Source organism: Pteropus alecto, unplaced genomic scaffold, assembly GCF_000325575.1.
Source record: "Pteropus alecto unplaced genomic scaffold, ASM32557v1 scaffold177, whole genome shotgun sequence".
Classification (NCBI taxonomy): Eukaryota; Metazoa; Chordata; class Mammalia; order Chiroptera; family Pteropodidae; genus Pteropus; species Pteropus alecto.
Window position 1 is genome coordinate 5,472,066 of NW_006442207.1, and position 22,418 is coordinate 5,494,483.

The window sequence follows — 22,418 nt, forward strand, 5'->3', positions numbered from 1 at the left end:
AGAGCGTTTTCTAACCTATTTATAGAGCTCTTTCTGAGGAAGGGGTTCTCACTGCCTCTGTGTCACAACCCTGTCTAGCCTTTGACCACGACATCCAAAAATGCACTGAAAATGCTAACGCGTTGGTTCTCAGGCTTCACTGGCATCAAAGGTAGCCATGGAGCTCTAAAAACTATCGGTGCTTACACTTTACCCTGCAGATTCGGATTCATTTGGTCTGGGATTCATTTGGTCTGGGATGGGGCCCAAGCAACAGCCATTTTTAAAAGCTCCTCAGCTGATTCTAATGTTGAACCAGGGCTGAAAATTCCTAGTCTGACTGAAACTCTTCAGGCTGCAGCTTAATTTCACTCCTCATGCATCCTTTAAGAAGATGAGAAAGAAGGCTTCTCCTCACTCTTAGTATCAGATGCTCATCCCTATTTCTATTTGAAATTATCACTATGCATGCTCTCCTTTAAGTGGAATAACCTGAATGGTTATGTCCTTTTTTTCAAGTCCCATCCGAGTACTCCTTCATCCGGTAAACACTTGACTATAAGGCATTATATCAGAGAACTGTGTATCCCTTTCCTACTACAGGTAACACAGGTCTAACTCTAGGTTCACCGGCAGCCCCCTGTGGTTAACACCTTCTGTTCCACCACTGAACTGTAAGCCCCACAGGGTTAAGAACAACATTGGTTTTATTTCCCACATAGCCCCATAATTTGCAGATTGAGTAAATGTATAGGGGTACCATGTCCAATCATCTGTAGGTCCTCTGAGGACATTCAGAATGTAACATTTACAGAACTGGGCACCGACTCTGTACAAAGTACTATGTCGAATAATGTGTGGACATAAACCAAAGCACACACAGACTCCAAGTGCCATAATTTAGGAGGAGAGAGATGAATGCGAACAGCTAAATGCAACACAAAACCATTGCAGAGGCAGACACTCCATGGCATTGACAAATGGAGGAGTAATTTTTCTGCCTGGGACTTTCAGGGAAGCCTTCATGGAGGAAATGTCATTTGAGTCAGGCCTTGGAAGATAAACAGATGTTGACAGTTAGAATGGGTGAAGAAAGGGCATTTGCTACTATAACAAATTACCTCAAACTTATGGCTTAAACCAACACACATTCATTATCTCACAGCTCCAAAGGTGAGAAGTCCAGGTGGGCATGGCTGCTGCTTCTGCTCTGGGTATTACGAGGCCAAAATCAAGGGGGTGACTGGGATCCATTCATTTCTGAAGGTTCTGGAGATGAATCACTCCACTTGAAACTCAGTGAGGTTGTTGGCCAAACTCGGTTTCTTGCGGTTGGAGGACTGAGGTCTCCATTTTTCTGCTGGCTGTCAGCCAGAGCCCCAAAGCCCTGTCTCAGCCTCTTAGACTGTCTATGTTCCTTATCATACTGCCCGCTCTACCTTTAAACCAGCCAAGGTTAGCTGAGTCCTTCATATCCTTCAACTCTGTCCCAATTCTCCTTCGGCTGAATCTCTTCTGCCTGAGCAAGTTCTTTGCTTAAAATGCTCATGTGATTAGACTGGGACCACCAGGGTGAGAAACTATCTTAAGGTCTGTAACCTTAATTACATCTGCAAAGCCCCTTCTGCCATGGATTGCAAAATATTCTCAGGTTCCAGAGATTAGGGCATGGACATCTTTGGGGGCCATTCTGTCCACCACACCGAGTAACCTGCAAGGGAGTCAGTATGATATGGCTGCGGCTTAGATGCTGAGGGATAGGGGGAAGGAGCTTGAGGGCTTTGAACAGCAGCCTGAGATGCTGGGGTTTTATCTTGCCAGCAAGAGGTAGGAAAGGCTCTGAGAAGGTAAATTTCATATACTGAAAAATATAAAAATATTTTAGAAAGAAATCTCTTGGGACATAATTCCGAGAACACAAGAAGAAGATGAATCCCTGTGCTTTACATGCTCAGCTCCTACCATTACAGTTCAAAATAGAGATATCTTAGCTGAAGCTAATTCTTTCTTGTGTGGTGGCTATCTTTTTGTACACTAATTATTATCCTGGCCATATCTTCTGTTCTTGTTCCCAATCTCTGGTCTAATGCAATAAAGAAATTATATATCTCTCTCATATACATACAAATACATACATAGAGATTCTCTCTCTATATAAAGAATATATATTGACTATATATATTCAATACTCTACTTTCCTCTTGATAACTTTCTCTGATTCACTAAATATACACTTCCGTTATCATCTCTAATAAAAAAAAATTCTTAATAATAACTCACCTATATACATGCTTTGAGTGGCTACCAACTTTCATCTCTTGCTAAATATCAGGAAACATGGCTAGTACTCAAAATATTCCTAATAGAAATTAGTGTAAAAACATCTGGGTGGAAAAGTAAGCTTTGTTCAGTTACTGAGTTCATACTCTGAGTACAAAAATATTGTGTCATGAAAACTAGAAATCTACACATAAATAGCACCCTAACATTAAGGTTTGGCCCTTCAATCCCTACACACACTACATCTATAAAAAGGAAGAAAACTATAAATCATCTTTTAAGGAAACGCACATTGCAATTCTCATGAAATAAATTCAGGTTTTTCTAACATAAAATTTTCTCTCTTCTGACTTAATACATTCACTTTTAGCAATAATTTCCTGGTCATGAGTTCAGATCCTGTGTCAGACTGCTGGCTGAAGTCCCCATTCTGCCATTTTCTAGTGGTGCTACCTTCGGTAAGTTACCAAACTCTCTGTGGCCTCCTTAGTATAAATACTACCTACTTCAGAGGGTTGTGGTGAGGACTTGATACGTGTAAAGCACTTAGAATGGTGTCTACACATAGCGAGTGCTTAACAAATGCTAGCTATTATCATCACTATTATTTTTAGATATGTCAGATGTTAATTCACTGCAATTCATTTCCCCTCCTCCCCCTCTCCCCACCCCCAATTAAGAGGAAAGAGGTTTTAGTTCTAATAAGACAAACCAGTTCTCAGACACAATAAGGCAAAGGAAATAGTTCACTGAAAAGCAAAGATCTTCGACATTGGCACCTTCACTATAAAACTTTGAAAATAAAAAATGAGAAATGTAAAGGGTAGAAATATGTAGGAAAAATGGTGATAGAAAACTGCACTGATCCTTGACTGAAATAAAAACCTCCAATCATTGCCAGGAACTGTGTTCTGTAAGTGAGTGAAGGTGTCAGGAGAAGTAAGAAAGCTGGACAAAGCCTGGAATAAAGGAGCAAGGTGATTAAACAAACTCATGACACAGTGATGACGTGCACGGAAGTTAATGCTGTCAGTTAACAGAAAGTGTTGAGCACATGTTATAATGCATGAAAGCCCTGCACAACGACAGCCTATGTGAGAGACATGAACTTGCAAAGCTAATAAAACTTACCTTTTATGCATTACTACTTTCACCACTCTCTACCTGCAGTTCTAAGAAAGACTCAGGAAATGCCTTTAAACCATTAAGAGTAAAACAAAGCCTCATCCTTCTTTGTGATCTTAGTTTGTAAGAGGGTATTATCATTCATTTACCAAAAAAAAAAAAAAAATGGATAGTAGCTCTGAAATGAATAGAAGAATCTAATTTTCAAATGTTACAATATTCTCAGTCTTTCACTGAATGACTTGAAACACTCAATAAGTAGTACTTCCTACAAACATTCTATCTTGAAGTAACACTGAAATTTATTATATTTACTACTTTTAGTACTGATTGGCTTTAGAAATTAGGCTTTTTCTTTCTAAAGGAAAAAAACAACTTCATAATGATATGGTCTAAATCACAACTATTTTGGAGAAGCTAGAAAAACAAGCTATATTTATTGCTTTTTGCTGCAGGCCACTCGTATTTCTATGTATATCTCTGTTACTTGTCTACTTTTTCTTTTCATAAAACTAAGTTCAAGGTAGAGACGCTGAACACACAATCGCAGCTTAGTTCAAGTTGGGAGACACTGCACAAGCTCCTTTAAAAGCCCCATGAAGTTTTCTTTACACAATTTTCCTGTCTAAATCCACCTCATTTTTCTTTCATGACATCAGAGAAGCAGTGGTTTTTAATTTCATTTCAATGTGGCTTTTAAATCTTATTTTACTAAAACCAACAAAGCACAAGTTAAGGGTAAAAAAAAAAATCCTTCTGATTAAAACAATGCATTAAGAATGTAAGAAAGCATCAGAAGCACTTAAAACAGTTCAGGAATTCGGAGGGAGGGGGAGAAGAAAGGGTCCAAAAGTCATTTTCTTCTCACACACGGAGGGAAAAATAACCTTCCAAAAGTCCTGCTACTTTTTCGTTAATACATTTTCATAATTCCAGTTATACCACCTGGAATCTAATTTTGAGTTGTAGTAGTTGTATTTGTATGTTTAGTAATTAATCCATTCAAATTATGGGAACAGGTCTAGAAAATTACTCTTTACCTTCAGTGCTCTAAAAAGTATAACTTAATCGCAGTCAATTTTCGATGTTTTCTGCAAAGGTATCTTTTTTTTTTTTAACTTTTATTTTTATTTTTTATTATTATTTTTTTTAGGCAAGGCAACCCTTGGTTGACCTCACAGATTGCAAGGACCTTGTCAGCTTACAACCCCTTATTTTTTGTTTTTTTACGCCTACAGCACCTGGTCTTCCTAGGTGGTCTCCCATCCAAGTACTAACCAGGCCCGACCCTGCTTAGCTTCTGAGATCAGAGGGGATCAGGCTTGTTCAGGGTGGCATGGCCGCAGACCAAAGGTACCTTTTGATAATTAGATTTCCAGGAATTCCATTTCACGTAGCCACTTCACATGCTCTCCTTCATCAAAACGTATCGCCTTTCTCTTTTCCTCTTCATCATTACGCAACAGTTAGAGCTCGCTCCTTTTCCCTTGATATTCTTTCCAGCTCCTTTCCCTTAATCACACTCATTTACCCTCTATGCCTGTCTCCAGCCCCGCTTTCGATTTGCTATTGTCTGACTTTCTTTCTCCTGTGTCATAAGCTCTTAAGAACATACATTATACCCCTCTGAAGCTTCCACAGTGACTATTGCAATGGTCTTTACATGGCAGGTATTAATGTGTTAAATAAACCTTTGGAAAATAGTGTTCACTCAGAACATTTATAGAGCTAAGGAACCTTGAATATGCTTTTGTAAACACCACAAACAGAAAAATAATAATTTCTGACAAATTTTATTTAACTAAAACATTCTTGAAACAATTGACTCTTATACCTATTAAAAGGGGTATGTAGTCCACATATAGCATCGGTGTCCACTGAAACATATGAAACCCTACCCAGATCCTAAATCTAATTCCTAAGAAGTCAGACAAACAAATGAAAACGTGAACTTACATGTATAAATGGACGGTGCTAGAACAAGCTAAGTTTATGGATGTGGAATTTCTGAGTTTAAATTTCAAGGTCCGTGAAAGAATAAAACATGTTTGCTGCTAAAAACCATTGGCCATTTTTAGACGACTAAATCACCAGTGGTTACCCTAAAACTAAGTGCCATAATAATAGGATGTGCAAAATGGAGATGTTGGAAATGAGAAATTGTGAATTTGTTTACTTTGGTCTTTTTTACCGTGGCTATGAGAGTAACTGTTGTGACTTCCGACTCTGCTAACCGCAATTGTTTCTGAGGAGATTGGCCGCAGGAGGAGGAGAGGTACAGAGAAAAGCAGCAGGAAAGCGAAAAGGAGAAGATGAAAAAGGGACAAAGAGTGATAAGGAAGTTGATGTTAAAAGACGTAATGAAATGATTCCTTGTTTTGGAGATGACAGGTCATATGAAATCACAAAGTTATCCTTTATTTTATCCGGATAAAAAACCAGTACGTCTCTGTTGGAAAGAATCTGCTTTATTTAGAGTACTGTGGGAAAACAGAGAACTGTTGTTATTTTTTGCATCTATTATGTTCATTTATTATTATTCGTTTGTAACTAATCATTTAAAAACTTCCACTTCCCATCATAATTAGATATTTTATTGGCATTATTAGCAGTTCTAAAAAACAACCCGAAGTAGGTTATTTCTCATTTTAAAACGCAATGAGTTTATGCCGATAATACGAAAGGTCCAGAATAAATAGCAACTTAGGAGGAGTATAGAGCTTCCTTGAATGCTTTTTTGGCTGCGAAAAAGAATGTTGCCACAAAAATCTGTTTTGCATCATCTAAATGCTTGAAACAAGAACACATAATTTAGGAGAAGAAGGAAAAAAAAAAAACCAGTGGCTGCCACTTAGCCATAAAGAGCAAAGTCGTGTTAGAAATAGCTTCCCTGTGATATTTTGGTACATTTCTGGGTTTTTTCAGCAATCGACGTAATTATGTGGTTGGAGAGGGCAGTGTTTATCCACATTACCATTTATACACTGTATACAAACAGAGGACTTGACTCCAACAGTCTGATGAGCACACAGGTTTGCGGCCACATCCTTGACCTCAGCTGCTGAGGAAACCCAGATGGTTTAATCAGACGTAAGTGCAATCTTTAAACTAGAGAATATTGATCTCCGCTTCTGCTTCTGTCTGTATAAAACACCCACCACTTTTTCTGCTTGAGTGCTAGATTACAGTTGTGGAAGAGTGTTTACATGCAGCATGTCAATATGCTAATTCTTTCCACAGTTGCTCACAATATGATACCAAGAGGCAGAGGAAGGCCTGTGACACAACAACAACAACAAAAAAAAATCCATACTTTGTTTCTTTGTACAACTTGACACCAGAAATAACCCTCCTATACCTTTCCCCATGGCTACTCTGCAAATTTTGGAATAATTTCTAGGAAACAGAATAAGGAGAAACTTCTGCCTATGAGAATATTCAAGCTTTATCAAATCATTGCATCTGTTAGGACTCATAAACGCTAACTTTATTGTACAGCACGTTCTTTCATGAAAATGACATTCTTTTTCAGTTAAGAATGTTCAGATGTCAAAACGGGTGCAAAGTAACAAGCTGTAATAGCTGTTCTACACAGCAGAAGTACAAAATCATGTTTTAAATATCACACAACTGCCTCCATTCAGTTGGCACCCTCCTGAGGGGCACGCCCGTTTCGTCGGGCTGATGGCCAGAGCTGCATGAGTGAGTCAGAACAGTGGCACACCTCGCCTAGTCACACATGTCTAGTACTGTCTGCAACACTATTTACACAAGTTAGAGATATGAATCGACATTTTGTAGCAGAAGTTTCCTTCTGTGTGGCCCTTTATTAAAGCTGGGCTGACTCCCAGCGGCATCATATATTCTACATAAGTTGATCCACCCTCAGTAACGGACCTAGTTAATGCAGCCCATGCTATTTAAATGATTCATGGGACGAAATGCTGATACTTTATTCCATAACAAGATTCTGGAATCTTACGGACATATCTGTTTTCAAGACCCTGTCAACTATCATTACAAATATTTCATGGTTACTTTGTTCCAAGATGCTATAGAATTAAAAGTATTTTTGTCTCTCTCTCTCTCTCTCTCTCTCGATATATATATATATATATACACACACACACACACACACACACACACACACACATATACACAAAAAAACATATCTAGACATGGAGAGAGTGTGAATATATTGCCCTAACTCACTGCATATAAGGAGGCCATGGAAAATTCCCGACCCTCTGTTTCCTTGTCTGTTGTATGGGGATAGTAATTCTACCTATAATCCACAGGTTGGTACACAGATTAAATGAGGAAATGTGGACGTGGTTCCATAGTGTAGCGGTTGGCACGTCTGCTTTACACACAGAAGGTTCTGGGTTTGTACCCCAGTGGAGCCACGGTCCATGGTCTACGGCCATGCCACCCTGAACAAGCTCGATGTCTGATCTTGGAAGCTAAGCAGGGTCGGGCCCGGTTAGTACTTGGATGGGAGACCACCTGGAAGACCAGGTGTTTTAGGCATAGATAATACTAAAATAAATAAATGAGGAAATGCTTATAAAGAGCCTAGTATGGTGCCTGACCTATAAGAAGTATTCGATATCCAATGTGAGAAGAGCTCTGTTTGTCATGATTTAAATTGGGACAGTAAAGGAAGCAAGAGACATGTGAAGGAAATTGCTTTTTCCAATGGCACATCCTATACTATGTCTGACATCACAGAGGAGTGATACATGATGTCAATTTGGCATCCTCCTACGAGTGAACCCAGGATATATTATTTTAGGATAAAAAAGTCATCTTGGCATATTTGGTCCTCTTAATTGCACTTTCACTCACTTCTCTCTCCAGGATTTCTCAGTAGTGCCTTGAGAAATAGTTTCACTTCATGACTTCTTGAGGTGAGGAGAAAATGTGCTTCATGAATTCTTACTATTAATTTCTATCACCCATTCTGTTGCCAAAGTTCAGCCTTAATTACATTGATAGAATTTTCAGACTAGTAGCAAAACTGCCCCATAATATCAAAATAATACTAAGAAAAAAGGCAGGGCAATTAATAGAGGAAAAGGGTATATATTTATATCCTCTCTAAATCTGGTCATGTGCCCTTTAAATACTGTTGTAGACTGTAAACAAATGGTTTTCGCAGACTAACGCATTTGCCCCTACGCCAGTTAGATCTGAACTTTGACACAGTATGTTTTATATATAAAAGAAGAAAAGAGTACGTTATATGTGACTGGCATGTGACAAGGCAGGTTTGACTGAGTATTTTGAAAATAGGCTGTTTTGGCAGTAGGAGACAGTGCTGGCAATGTGCACCAACATACCTCGTCTGTCGCTTTAAGAGCTGAAATAGGAAAACCTGTACCATTTTTGTACTTTTGTTCATTCTTTTCAACTCATTCGAAGTTGCCCCCCTGGGAGCTAGCCCTCCACCAAAAGTCTCTTTCAGTACACAACTAGCTCTCTCTATTAAGCATACCCACCCCTGCTCTGCTATAACACTGCTTTCTTTGTACTTGCCTGGTGAACTGACCAGCCATACAGTACAATGGCCACAATTACTAAATTACACTGCCTGTCACTGCCTTTTGTGTCACACCTCTAACAGGTGCCATTACCATGATAGGCAAATTGTAATAATCCATTCACAGCACCCACAGCCTTAATAATGTACTTTTTTTTATTTTACATAATCTGTGTGTGAATACCACAAGGCATTTGAATAGTTAGTAAATACATGGGACTGAAAGACTGAACTGCATGGAATGCAGCCACAAACAAAGGCGCTTAGGACAACAGACCTGAATGCAACCACATTCCTGATGGAGCGGATATACACACAAATATATCCAATGGAGAAATGGCCTCCAGATTTGAGGGTTTTCAAAAATCAAACTTAGGGAACTGGAAGAGTTGGAAAAACAAGACATTACCAAACTGAAGTTGTTATCCCAGGTTTAAAACTACACATGGCGTGTAGGTGAGTAAAGCCACACAAATCCTCTGCTGTTAGCATCAGCACCCAGGGCCAAAAAGCACAGAGAATCACGAAAGCACGAGTTGAACAAGGGAGCTCTGCTCTTGATCACTGCTTACCCTTTGACTGTGCCCCCTTTATTCCTTTATCTCTACAAGACGCCTACATGCATATAGCACGTGAAACATGAAACCACTAAACAATTTGTGAGGTTTACAGATCTCCCCCAGGGAATATGTGTATCAGCAAAAATGCCGTCTTTGCTGACCACCATGGTCACTGGTAAACCTGAGTGGATTGCTGCTGGAGGTTAAGAGGCCTTTATTTTCCTAGAGGTTGCTGCAGGACTCACTGGTGTCCTTCGGAGTCTGGTCCCTGATGGTGGTCTCCCAGTGGTCAGCCTCACGGAGGATTCACGTTTACAGTATAATAATGTCCACACTTTTGCAAAGTGACGAAAACACTTTCAAATTGAAAGGCTCTAATCGAGTCTGAGATGATACTGCTATTACAGAGTAATAATTCAGTCCACTTAACAAAGTCTAAGTATTGCCTTGTTAAGTCACAACAAGTGAAAGGTAAGAGTGTCTGGGTTCTCCTCCATCAAAGTTGTTTTTGAACCAAAAGTTTTAAAAACTGTTGCTTTTGTGTCACCTAAAATGCACAGCTGTGCTTTCCAAGGTTTCTATTGGCCATATAATCAGAACCAGAGAAGGTGACACAATCAAGAGGACCAACGATGGTTCTACAATTTCCACATTTAACAGCGACTATTGGAAAGGTGTGTCAAAGCGGTGGGTTGGAGAAATGGTCTTGAAGCTGCACTTGCATATCGAGCACACTACTTTTACTTAGACTTACAATAGAGATATTCCAATTATAGTGTAGAGCATTATGCATATTTTGTTTCTTCTCTCAAATTAAGTTGTGATACCATCAATCTAAAGTGTCTTTGGAAAGAGGGACTAACAGAGATTATAAAGGTAGCTAGAGTTTCTTCTTCTCCAATTTGTCCCTTCAATTCTGCCACTGAGGAGGATGCATTAGGAAATGCTACTTGCTAATATAAACATTCAGTCTCTGATCTCTATAAATCTCTAGAAATCTATAAATGGATAAATGGAAATTCCAGAGTTTCTACTACATCATCATCATCATTTATTAAAAGCTTACTATTTGCCCTGCATTGTGTACAGATTTTACGTTATCAAATCTAATCCTCCTGCCAAACCTATAAAGTAGGTACTATTATTATCTCAATGTTGAAGATTTAGAAAAGTGAGACTGAGAGCCTAAGTTACTTGCCCAAGGTGATTTTATCGGAGCGCCAATAGAAAACAGACCACATAATCAAATTGGGTAATTTAAGCAGACTTTAGTAAAGAGACTTATTTAAAAGGTGTGGGAAACCACAATGGCTGGTGCCTTTGCCTGGGGCAAGTAACAATGGGCAAGTTACCACCACTAGGCTTGAGAATGGGGAGGGTAGGCGAGGAGTAGTTACCAGGACCGTGGAAGAAAGAGCCGAGGAGACAGAATAATGCAGCCAGAGCATTGCAATCCTACAAGAGAATCCATACCGCAACCTTACTCTCCTCCCTGTGTTTCATGTCCTGCCAGTGCTCCCCACTGAGTGAACCTAACTGAAACCCAGAGGGCAAGGGATCCCGTTGGTCCACAGAGTCAGTCGCCAAGGAACAAAGAAAAGTGAATGTGGGGAGGGCAAACGTATATCCAAGCGGTCACACAGTGTGCAAACGCTACCTGGGCTTGGATTTAAACCTCGGTCTGTTGCTGTTAATCGCCAGGCTTCTAAGACACGTACATTCAGAATTCTGGCACATAGTTATTTCTGTCCTCTATTTTAAAATTCTCTTGAAGTTCTCAAAATCTCCATCCAGCCAACTGGATTCAACATTCCTTCTCTTCCTTCTAGGTTCTCTGCGTACACTCTGTCAATCATCTAAGGCCCCTCTTTTCTTCCTGTCCATTACCCTGATTTGGCCTCCCGCTGCCTCCCCATCTGGCAGCTATTTCCACTTTGCACTCACTACTACCCTACCATCTCCTGTCGTTCCTACTGCCAGTTCTCAACGGGCATCAACTTTCCACTGTTTCTTTCTTGGCTCCTACTTCTGGCTGACCATGCAATTCTGGGGAGACTTGTGAAACCACACTAGTGAGCCCACTACAGATTCGTGCTCCTAGACCTCAGCTGGGCTCTTGCCGTAATTCAGTCATTTCCGAACCTGTTCATGCTGAGTCCCCTTGACATTTCCTACAACTTTTCTGAGCCTTTTCCACCTTCTTTCCAAGGCCTTGATCCTGCCCTTCATCTTCAGGGAATAACCTGGTTCCCCATTTGGAACCATGGTGATCCTTCTGAAGTTCTCTTCTTTGTAATTCAACATTATTCAAAATCCACTCTATCTTCCTCTTTACTCCTACTTCGAAGGAAGTATGCTCCCTTCTCAGGTTACGTCTTCAACTTCTGCTGTTGATTCTATCACTTTGCATGTCTTTCTAGGTGCTAAAACGATCAATTACTCTCCTTTATGTTGTCATCAAGACCTCTCTACCAATTCCTACCTCTAGGCCCCCTAGCTTGAGGGGAAAAAATAATAATTCTGATCCTTATCAAGCATCGACGTTTTATTTCTCTACTCGTTTTTTTCACAAAAAGTCTAGGATCAACTCCCCCAGTATTCAAGCTCTCTTACTCCTCAAAGCCACCATTTCTTACCTGTTTGAATATTCTCCGGGCCTTCCATGGTATCTGCTCACTCCAAGTTACTTCCGTTTCTTTAAAAGTCTCTCCTTCTTTGGCACCCATGACACTCCACTGTCCAGAGTCATTTACTAATCTGCTTCAGCCCCTTTATCGGCCTCCTCTTTCTCCCACGAAATGCGGACCTTTCTCAGGTTTCTCAAGCCCTTTTCTTCTTTATACACATGCTCTTGGTGATTGATTGATGGCTTAAATGTGCTTCCATAAAGTAGTATTTATGAGGTGAGTTTAAGTGGAACATGAACTGACATTTTTTAAAAATTTTGGATACTTTGTTCAATCTGAGTTTGGACAGCATCCATTGTAAGATGCCCCATTTTTCATATGCAACTTATGAAATGGCTGTCAATTACATTATGACATAATGCTTTCTTAGCACTTAAAATTTTTATTCTGTACTTATTCAAAGAGCTTTTAGGCTACTCACTTTGAGGTTTTCTTATATATATATCACTCTTGTGTATACATCAAAGGAAATTATGTAAAACAAATGGGTTGAGGTTTTCTTAAAATTTCTCACAGTCGGTGTCCAACTCTTTTGAACCAGTTTTCAGCTCATAGTTGTTAATGTCCTCTGGGCCACCAAGAGCGTCAGGGATGCAGCACTTCTTAAGTGTCTTCGACTTCTTTCTCTGCGATTCGCTTCCATGTTGGTGATACCCAATTTGCAAGTTTCCATGTTAGTGCTTTCTTGATCACGCCAGAGGTAAGATTTTTAGACAAGAATTAAAACATATTACTTCCTCTAAAGATCTTTAAATGGGTTACGGACTGAAATATTAAGGAACTGCCATTTTTTTCTCATTCCACAAGGAATAACAACCAGGTTGACTCATGTGATGACAATGACAAGTATATCACCACTACTGTCTGACCAACAGAGTTCGTAAAATGTCATTAATTGTAAAACACCCTAATTTCAAAATGTTAAATTGTAAAACAATGTGCATCTTCCAATCACGAAATATGGTTAATTATTCATTTATTTTAATGGGTACTAAAAAACTCTATCTATCACATCAAACTCAAGTTTTCACAAATATTATTAGTTAGAATAGGGCTATGCTTTTAAAAAATGAGTTAAATTGGATTTTAAAATATTAAACAAGAGTGTAAATATTGTTCAAATATGGCCAAAAGCTTACAAATTCCACTCAAATAGCTAATGTTTAGAATATAAGAGCTTAAATTATCTTAAATTAGCATCACTCCAAGAATGATTTACAAGTTTACATATCCAGCTATAACCTCACTCCTAAGTTTCAATCCCCAAATTTCAACTGCCTGCTCGACATAGTTACTTGGGCACTCGTTGATACCTAAAGCTCAGTTTTTTCCCCCCTACACCTATTCCTTCTCCTGATTTTTCTTTCTGTTAATGGCGCACCCTTTATTCAGCCAGAAGCCTGGAACCACCTTGGCGTTCTCTCCATCTGTCTCTTGACTCCATGCCTCCATCTCCTGTCCTCATACCCGAATTGTTGAGTTTTGGTTGATTCTTCCTCGGCAACGTCTCTTGCATCTATTTTCTCTTCTTCATTCCTGATTTCACAATTCTAGTCTAAGTCTCAATGATGACTTCTGTGCCTTGCTGCCATAGTGTTCTAAATGCTTTTCCTTAGCATTTTTTCTCCTTTGAGCTATCTTATATGCCACTGGCCAGATTCATATCCTAACGCATAATGATTATCAGGTCACCTCTTTGGCTCACAAAGCTCAAGTACAATCCGAAAGCTACTTTACATTTACACAGCATTTTCAGACTTCCTTTCATTTGCTTTTCTCAGCAAGTCAATGAGGAAGGGTAGGCATTATTAATCCCATTGGAAAGAAGAAATAGAAATAAACAATGAGTAAATTATTTGCTAAAAGTCAAATAGCAAACAGACTTGGTGGTCTGGTGGTTTTTTCCCCTGCCTTGTGCCCTCTTGTAATTTTCGACAGCCTGTGAGGCTGCTTATTTGATCTAATGAAAGCCATAAGATCTATGCGTAACTTAAAAACACAATTTTTAATTAAATTATAATTCAAATCAGTCTTTTTTCCAGTTCCTTTCCCACACTATTGCTAGCATAATATTCCCTAAGCACAGGTTTCATTATGCCACCCCATGGTTCAGATATCTTGAATAGCTTCTAATTGCCTAGGACATGAAACCTCACATCTTTGGCATTCATGGTCCTCTAAGTTCTCATCTACCTTTCCTTTCTTATTTCTTACAAATCCCCATCTGTATTCAATGCTGTAGCTAAACTTAACATTTTGCTATTCCCCAAAGAACTTTTTACTCACTGTGCATTTGTTCATAATGCTTTATCCAAAGGGATGGCCCCTTTGTAACCAATCCCATCTTCAAGGGCCACCCCAAGTGCTACGTTCTTCCCAAACCCCTATGACATGCTTCACTTTTAACTGTTTACCAGAGTGTTAGGTCTATTGCTGGTGGTACACAAAATCCTTACTTTAATATTTTCATAATTATGTATGTTTTTAGGTATTTGAAAAAACTTAGCTGGAGCATCTAACTCATGATTTCACATAGAACAAGACTAATAAAAATTTCAGTCACTTTAAAATTGATTGATAGAAAAATATTAAATAAGTAAAACTGTATGGTGTTACATAAATGAGGTGAAAATTGTGACTGTGGTTCATAAATGATGGAAATTTGGAAAATACTGTTTTACAGAATTTATAACATATTGTCTTTCAGTAAAGTTCTTTGTATGAATGTTTTATATTCCCTAGTAGAATATACAAGCTGTAGATTAGGGCTAAAAATATTTGTCTGTGCATCCCTAATACAAACTACGGATTGTGACCTTGTAGATTGGATTATAAAATCAATTTAGAAATTAAGACTAAAATTTCAAATTTAAGAAAACAGGATGAAAACATAATAGTATATATTACCCATAGTTAAAGCGGTAAATATTGTTTTATGATATATTCATTTCAGTTATGTATGTGTGTATGTGTATAATAGGAATTTTGATTAAATGTTATTTCTACCTATGAGTTATGAACAAAACTTGTGGAAAATACTTCCTTGACATGTATAGCCTGGTACCCTGTAAAAATTACGCACTCAGATATAATTACGCCAGGAAAAGATTTCTTGCTGTAGGTATTAGAAAACATCTTATTTTTAAATCTTCTTCTGATTATGAAAGTAATGCATTATTAAAAATTTACAGTAGAGTGTTGATTATAGGGGTAGTACCTTATAATCAACACTCTACTGTTGCATCCTAGGATAAATACTCTATAGTTTAATATTTACTCCAGACTTCCACTTTGAAATATGTTTTTTTATTTTCTTCAGATTCCAAAGTTTATTATTTTGAGAATGGCACAGTTCTGAGGCTACTGAATATGGGTGTTGCCTGCACGTTAGTACAGCGCATAGTACCTTTTAGGTATTCAGAAATAATCCGATAATTAAATGTATGCTAAAATAGCATGTATGTAGAACATATGTAGGGAAGAACCACTGATAAAGAGACATAAATAATTCTGGCCCCTTTAAAAGAAGTAGGATGGGAATAGGCAAAAGATAAACATATAGAATGAACCAAGGAAAATCTTCAAGGAAACCGTGAGATGTTTAAATTGCCCTGTACAATAAGCAGGTAATTGTAAATGATTCACTTCAAGAAGACATCGTCTAAAATAATGGAATAGCATTATTTTAACAGAACAATCTCAATGCTAAAAATATAGAGTCTATCAGGCAAAATGGCTTACATGGCTCCAGTGCTGCCTAGGAAAAAAAGCAATGAAATGATTTTATGACTATATCTTCATAAATAACAAAAGAATAACGGAGTGCCATCCTTCAAGTTATATATTAAACATTAATTAATTTCATAAAGTAAAAGATAACTTAGTTCTGTAATTATTTTTAATATTTCTAATTTAAATGAAGGTGGTATTAATTCAACTGAACTATAAAATAGAGTCGGCATGTTTTCCTGTAGGGCACATACAAGAGACATTATGATGAACCAAACATTCTTGAAAAGATGACGGACAAGAACAAACATCTACTGAAGAAAGCAGAAAACTGCTGTACCTCTGGCTATCAAAATCCCCTCTTGCAAAGAGAGGATAAATATCAGCGATATTTAAATACACGGGAAGAATATCTTGATTTGTACACTTATGAAAACATTTACAAAGATTATAATGAAATGGTCCATAAATTAGATATGTATATCGGTAAATCAGAAACTGAAAATGAGCTATAGGAACACTACCCAATTTTCATCAGTTTTCAGTGCTGTGGAAAGACATCACTAGGTGAGGGAAAGCAAATAAATTTTTAGGCGGTGACATCTCAAGAGAGAAATCAATCATTTATTCTACAGATATTTATTTAGTGCCTACTACTAGCACCAAAGACAGATATAGTGGTGAGCAAACCATACAAGATCCCTGTGGTCATGGAAATTGCATGTTAGTGAAGAAAGTACACAGTGATCCTGAATCTAGAACTTTCCTTTGCCATTAACTGGCTTTGTAAACATGGCGAAGTCACTTAACACATAAGGGCTTTAATTGTTTTATCTGTTGAAATGGTTGAGCAAAATCATTTCAAGGAGGAAATGCAAATACTGGGGTTCATACTGGGGATCACCATTCAAATAATTCAGCAATAAAGTCTTGTACTAGCCAAGTCAAATTTACCCAGCATTTTCCTTTGTACATCTGGGAATTTCCATGAGACCAAGACATTGACACATTCCCTGACCCAATCAATCCCTATACACTGTCCTCGCTAATTTCCTTCTCTGTTCTGCCTATCAGATTCATGTTCCTCCCAGTGCCCAATACAGTACTCGTCACTCAATTAACTTGATTTTATTTTTAAAACTCAGATATCTAGGAACCAATGGTTTAGAGAATATAATGAGTACTGTAATTCAGAAAAAAATGGAATTAACATTAGTATTCACTAGAAACCAGCAGAGGTATACGTGAATGAAAAGTTACATTCAGAAAAAGAATCTAACAACTTATTTTGCCATATCCTGAAGCTTACGGGGAACATTGTTAAAGTACAACACCAAAGTTAAAGTAGAGTCTGACATGATTTCTATTTCATTAAAAAAAAAAAAAAAGAAAGAAAGAAAAGAAAAAAATAGGGGGATTAATTGGGGGTTTTATTGCTTATTGGAATAAGAATAGTACTTCAATTCTTCAAGGCTAAATGACAGATTTGTTGTTCTGAAGAGCCCTCACACAACTGGATCTTGAATATACCTCAACTAACATGTAGTTTTAATACATTACTGAGATTGCTGGAATATATGGGGATCTCCAGAAGTAGAAGGAAATGGAGAATTTTCCTCAAGCCACATAGATAGTACATAGTCAAATTGGAATTAAAATTGGAATCTCTTTGACTTCATGGCCTTTTCACGGGTAGTACACTGCCTCCCAGGTAAGGAGGACACATAGCAGCCGAGTACATCTCCTTTGTAATCTAGTGTTACCTTTTCATTTCTTGGGGATTGACTATTTTCACCAAACATACAAATATCATGGTCCTTTTATGTAAAATAATGAAACTATTGCATGGATATTGTTTGGTGGATTTCACAAATATGTTTTTTTCTAATAAACACACCCTCTGTCATTAGCAAAAGCTGCAGACCCATTGAGTGCAAGGCACTGGTCAGGAAGAGGGGGGAATAAAGAGGCTTAGTCTTGACTCCCAAGGTGCTTAGACCATTTCAGGTAATGGGACAGACAGCACACAAGATGAACATGCACATAGCTAGTGAGTATTAAGGGCCATGAATGTAATTCATTCCAGGGACCATGAACTTTGAGCTGAATGCTGACTCTCATCACATCTGTTTGGCCAGGACAATGTTTTTAAACATCAAATGTTTCTAGGTGGGGGTATGCTCTCTCAAGTTCAGCTACAATAAGCACAATTTGCTACATTACACGTGGAAACCTCACAGCATTTGGGTCTGTCATCCCTAATAAAATTAAAGCACTACAGGAGTGGAGTAACAACTCATTTATCTAGTACCGCAGTGAAACAGGGTATTCTAGAAAGAGAACTTTCCAGATAATTAAAACTGACTTAACTTCAAGCAACATTTATTTGATTAATTAATGAGAATACACCACTAAAATACACTTCATTGTCTCCTTAGACAAAGGATAGAGAACATTTCCATCTCTTTATTAACTCAAGTTATTATTACAAGCAGCCATTATTTATTTGATTGTTTAAAGGCCATTTTATGACTTTCTTTCTTTAATGGTCTCTTATTTCATGGTGTCTATCCTCTTTACTTTAATTTAACCCTTCTGCTGAGGGCTGAGAAATAAAATGAGTAAACGATTAAAGAACTGTAAAAACAAATCTTTTCGAAGATTTAAATATAGAAAAAACAGGAACACCCACCACCACTAATACCTTTCACTGAGAGCTTACGAGGCACACAACAGTGCTATCACTATCATAATTTTACAGATGATGAAACTGAGGCACAGAGAGGTCAGTTTTCCCAAAGTCATACAGCTAGTAAGATGGTAGAGCAGGACTTAAACTGAGGTCTAACTCCAGCACATGCTCTCACCCGCTACCTTATAATGCATGCTTTTGTTGCATCTTTTTTTTTACCCTAAGATATCTTGCCAGGCTACTGTTGTTCCCCTAGAGAAGAATAAGTTTCCTTAAGATGAATCACTGGATACATAAGATATTACTGGTCTTTTCTTTGGACTTTAAACACGGCAAGAATAAGCAAGATGAGATGATATTTTAAATTCAGCTTAGGACAAACATAAAGTAGAATGAGGAATCGAGAGGCCTAGAATCTCTAATGCCGACCACTTATGTCACTTTGAATAAGCTCCTTGGTCTGTCAACTTCAGTTTCCTCATGTGTGAAGTAAAGATAAATACCCATAAATCACAAATAGAATGCAATGAAGATTAACACAGCATAGGGAACAGCACCGTAGAGTGCCCAGCACAGAGAAGATGCTTGATAAATATTATTAGCTGCATTGATTATTGATTTTCTCATCTGCAAACATAATAATAATGATAGGGTTGTTTCAGAGTTAAACAAAATAATCTGTGTAAACTCTTTAACACGGTGCCTGGCACATAATAACTGCTCAATAAACGTTTACCGGTATCGTTATTAGTCTATTATTGTTAATTCTCTTACCTTAGTTCTTTCAGCAAAAGCTAGGACAGAGGGATGTGGAAAAATTCTAAGATGGGCAATAACTTCAATGAGACAAAATGTGCTGACTTTCTTTATTGACACCAGAACTTAGTGAGAAAATGGATATGAAAATCCAGCTGGCTTAGCCTTTTCAGAGAAATGTGCAGAGATACTCAGGCTGTTATATGATTAATAGTTCACTTTGAAATTTAAACATTTTATTTAAATACTTTGCTTACCTTCATTATAGGCACTACCATTTTTGCTTATATCTCAAAATATAGGTCAACAGTCACTGAATTTTTAATCTGAAATATACCGTTTACTAATTCATCCAACTGAAAACTAGAATATTCCAATATCCAAAAGATTACAAATTCCAGGCTCCATCTTTATCATTCCTTTACTATTGGGATGCCAGTATTGAGTTTTCTTTTCTTTCTTTCATTTTTTTTCCCCCCATAGGAAGTCTTGCCTTTCTTGGCCACAGGGCGAAAATGAAGGAAACAAGGAAACTGACCTTAAATATGAGACCTTCAGGCAGCTATCAGTTTCCAAACTTAACAAAAAAATTTTGTACACAGTTTAGAGTTTGTTGGATTCCCAGATGTACGCCCTGACTTCATTTTTCACAAAAGATAGTCTTATATTTTAATATGATGCTGTTCAGGGCAACATTTCATTCTGTATTTTAAAAAAGGCCAACAAATAAACAAGCTTTATAATTGTGTGAGATGCCACGCAGTAGGCTTTTCAAGAAGAAATCTCCTTAATTATGTCTTTGCATGTCTGAGTACCAAAATGCAGGGAACTGATGATACTGAATGGACACTGCACAGAAAAGACAACTCTCTAGAGAGAAACAGACTTTGCAGACAGGCATTTGGAGTTTCAAAGTGCAGGGTCCCGCAGGTTCATACATGCTTCATACATGAAAGCAATAACCCTCAGACGTTAGTATGCTTCAGAAGCACCTGAAGTTACTTCCTAGAGGTGAAGATGCCTAGCACAGACCTCCAGAGAATATGATCTGATCAATTAGCACTGGGGCACAGGAAGCTGCATTGTTGGTAAGCACCCAGGTGGTACTGATGCAGTTGTTTACCCACTTTCAGAAGCAGGCTCGCAGCAATACCACATCATTACCTTCGAAAGTTTTCCCTGGACATCCTCCTTCCTAGTCAGTTCTCATTCTCACCACTATATGGCATTATACATAATACTGCCATGTGATTTGGCGCCATGGAGAAGGCAAAATGCCTACCTCTGTCCTCAAAGTATTAACTCAAGAGATGTTCCAACTCACCTTTTAATTGTTTTCTATTCTAGAAGTCAATTGGGACAATTAAACACTTTACCTTTAGCATGTGATAATGAAAAAAATAAGGAGTTTGACTTCAGATGGTCCTTCATTTGGATTAGGTACTTAACTTCTCTAGACCTTAGTTTTCTCATTTGTAAAATGGGGACAACAGCACCTACCTTCTAAGATAATTGTGACTATCGAATGCAGTGTATGCTCAAGGTCACAGAAGGCATTCAACAAATGGTCATTTCCCTTTTCAACGAATCTGTTACTACAGTTTCTTGAAGGCAAGTAATTAACCTATTTGAGTTTCATCTCTTGAGTGGGCCTGACCCATGGCAGAGAAGCATAAAGGAGAGATGGTCAAAGGAGATTTACAGAGGAGAAGAAAAGCATAATCCCCAAATTGACTAAACAATGCAAGTAAGTAAACTATGACCATTTAAACAAGTTTCAAGGGAAGAACATAATTGTATCTGGTAATTTTTAGCTGTTGGTGACTGCTACGGGATAAGATTGGGGGGTCTTATCTGGAATTCTCCAACCTTTCAAAAGAGAATCATTTGCGATTACTTAGTAAACGATTCTCTTGGCTCCACACCTGGAGCACAGGTAAACAGAGGTGCTAATATAAAAAGCAGCTCCATCACATTTTGGCGTGTATAATTAGTTCCTTTCGGACTTGTAATCTGCTGCTTGTATTAGAGAACACGTACTTTCCCCCGACTCTGTCCACAGTATCTTAACATGTATAGCATATTCTCTTGATACTTCAGTTTCAGCTACTCTGAAACAGCTATGAAATATCACCTTGGGGCCCATAATGAATTTTGGGTTCATTACATAGCCTTATTTTAAGTGAGATGATCACAAACTGCCAAATAGTCAAAATCCATCTAGTCACTTTAAGATGCAGTTAACATATAAACAAAAGCCAATCTGTTCTGTCTACAAAGGTGTGTGCCCTAGTTAAGTGCTAATTCTTAATACTCCTCTTCAATTAAAATGGTCCTCCTTTTCAGAAAGATCCAGGTAATCTAAGGTCATTAACAGAGAGACATGTTCTACCACACCTTTTGGAATAACTGTGTTACTCTTAGATTTAGACAGGTCACCAATATAGCACTTACTATCTCAAAGTATCCCATGGAGGTATTCTGTAAGTAATAGACTAACAAAACCAATTATCTAACTTTGCAGATTGTCGTTACACAGTTTCAGTTATAAGACGAATCGTCCTTCCTAATTATACTACCTTTGCTTTGATACCACTATTCACTATCAGAAAAAAAAGTACTTGCATAAAAAACTAAGAAATAAAATACATGTTAGCTTGATGCCGTAAATTTCAAATTACTCTGTTAATTCTAATTATTTGATATCACAGACTTATTTTTCTTAATAAATGAATATAAGTGTAAACAATGATCAATTTCCACATTATATAACTCTAGGTAATGAAAAATAGAACTGCCATTCATTTATGAATTCATAAACTGGTAAAAATTATACTCCTAACAAACCACATTTTATAAAGTAAATTACTTTATAAACTATAAAAATGGTGTTTTACAATAATATATTGTACCACATATAATAGATTTTATTAGTTCCAAGTAAGACTTTTCTCTTATGATAAACTTAGACACTATGTTCCAATTGGCAGTAAGTTACCATCAGTATAAGCACTGAGGAAGAACTGAACATGTAACTGGCTGACGAACATACTTTCTAGAAACTTTTC

General features: G+C 37.7%; 1 protein-coding gene, 1 non-coding gene and 1 pseudogene across 11 annotated transcripts in view; 1 reads left to right on the forward strand and 2 right to left on the reverse strand.

Annotated features, from left to right (window-relative positions):
• Positions 1–22,418, reverse strand: part of VTI1A (vesicle transport through interaction with t-SNAREs 1A) — a 324,109-nt gene that overhangs the window by 196,963 nt on the left and 104,728 nt on the right. The gene's annotated exons all lie outside the window — the stretch shown is intronic.
• On the reverse strand, positions 4,614–4,732 carry LOC112470205. Its single transcript, XR_003042881.1, has one exon. It is a non-coding gene; the product is annotated as a 5S ribosomal RNA (ribosomal RNA).
• Positions 7,800–7,914, forward strand: LOC112470181 (annotated as a pseudogene).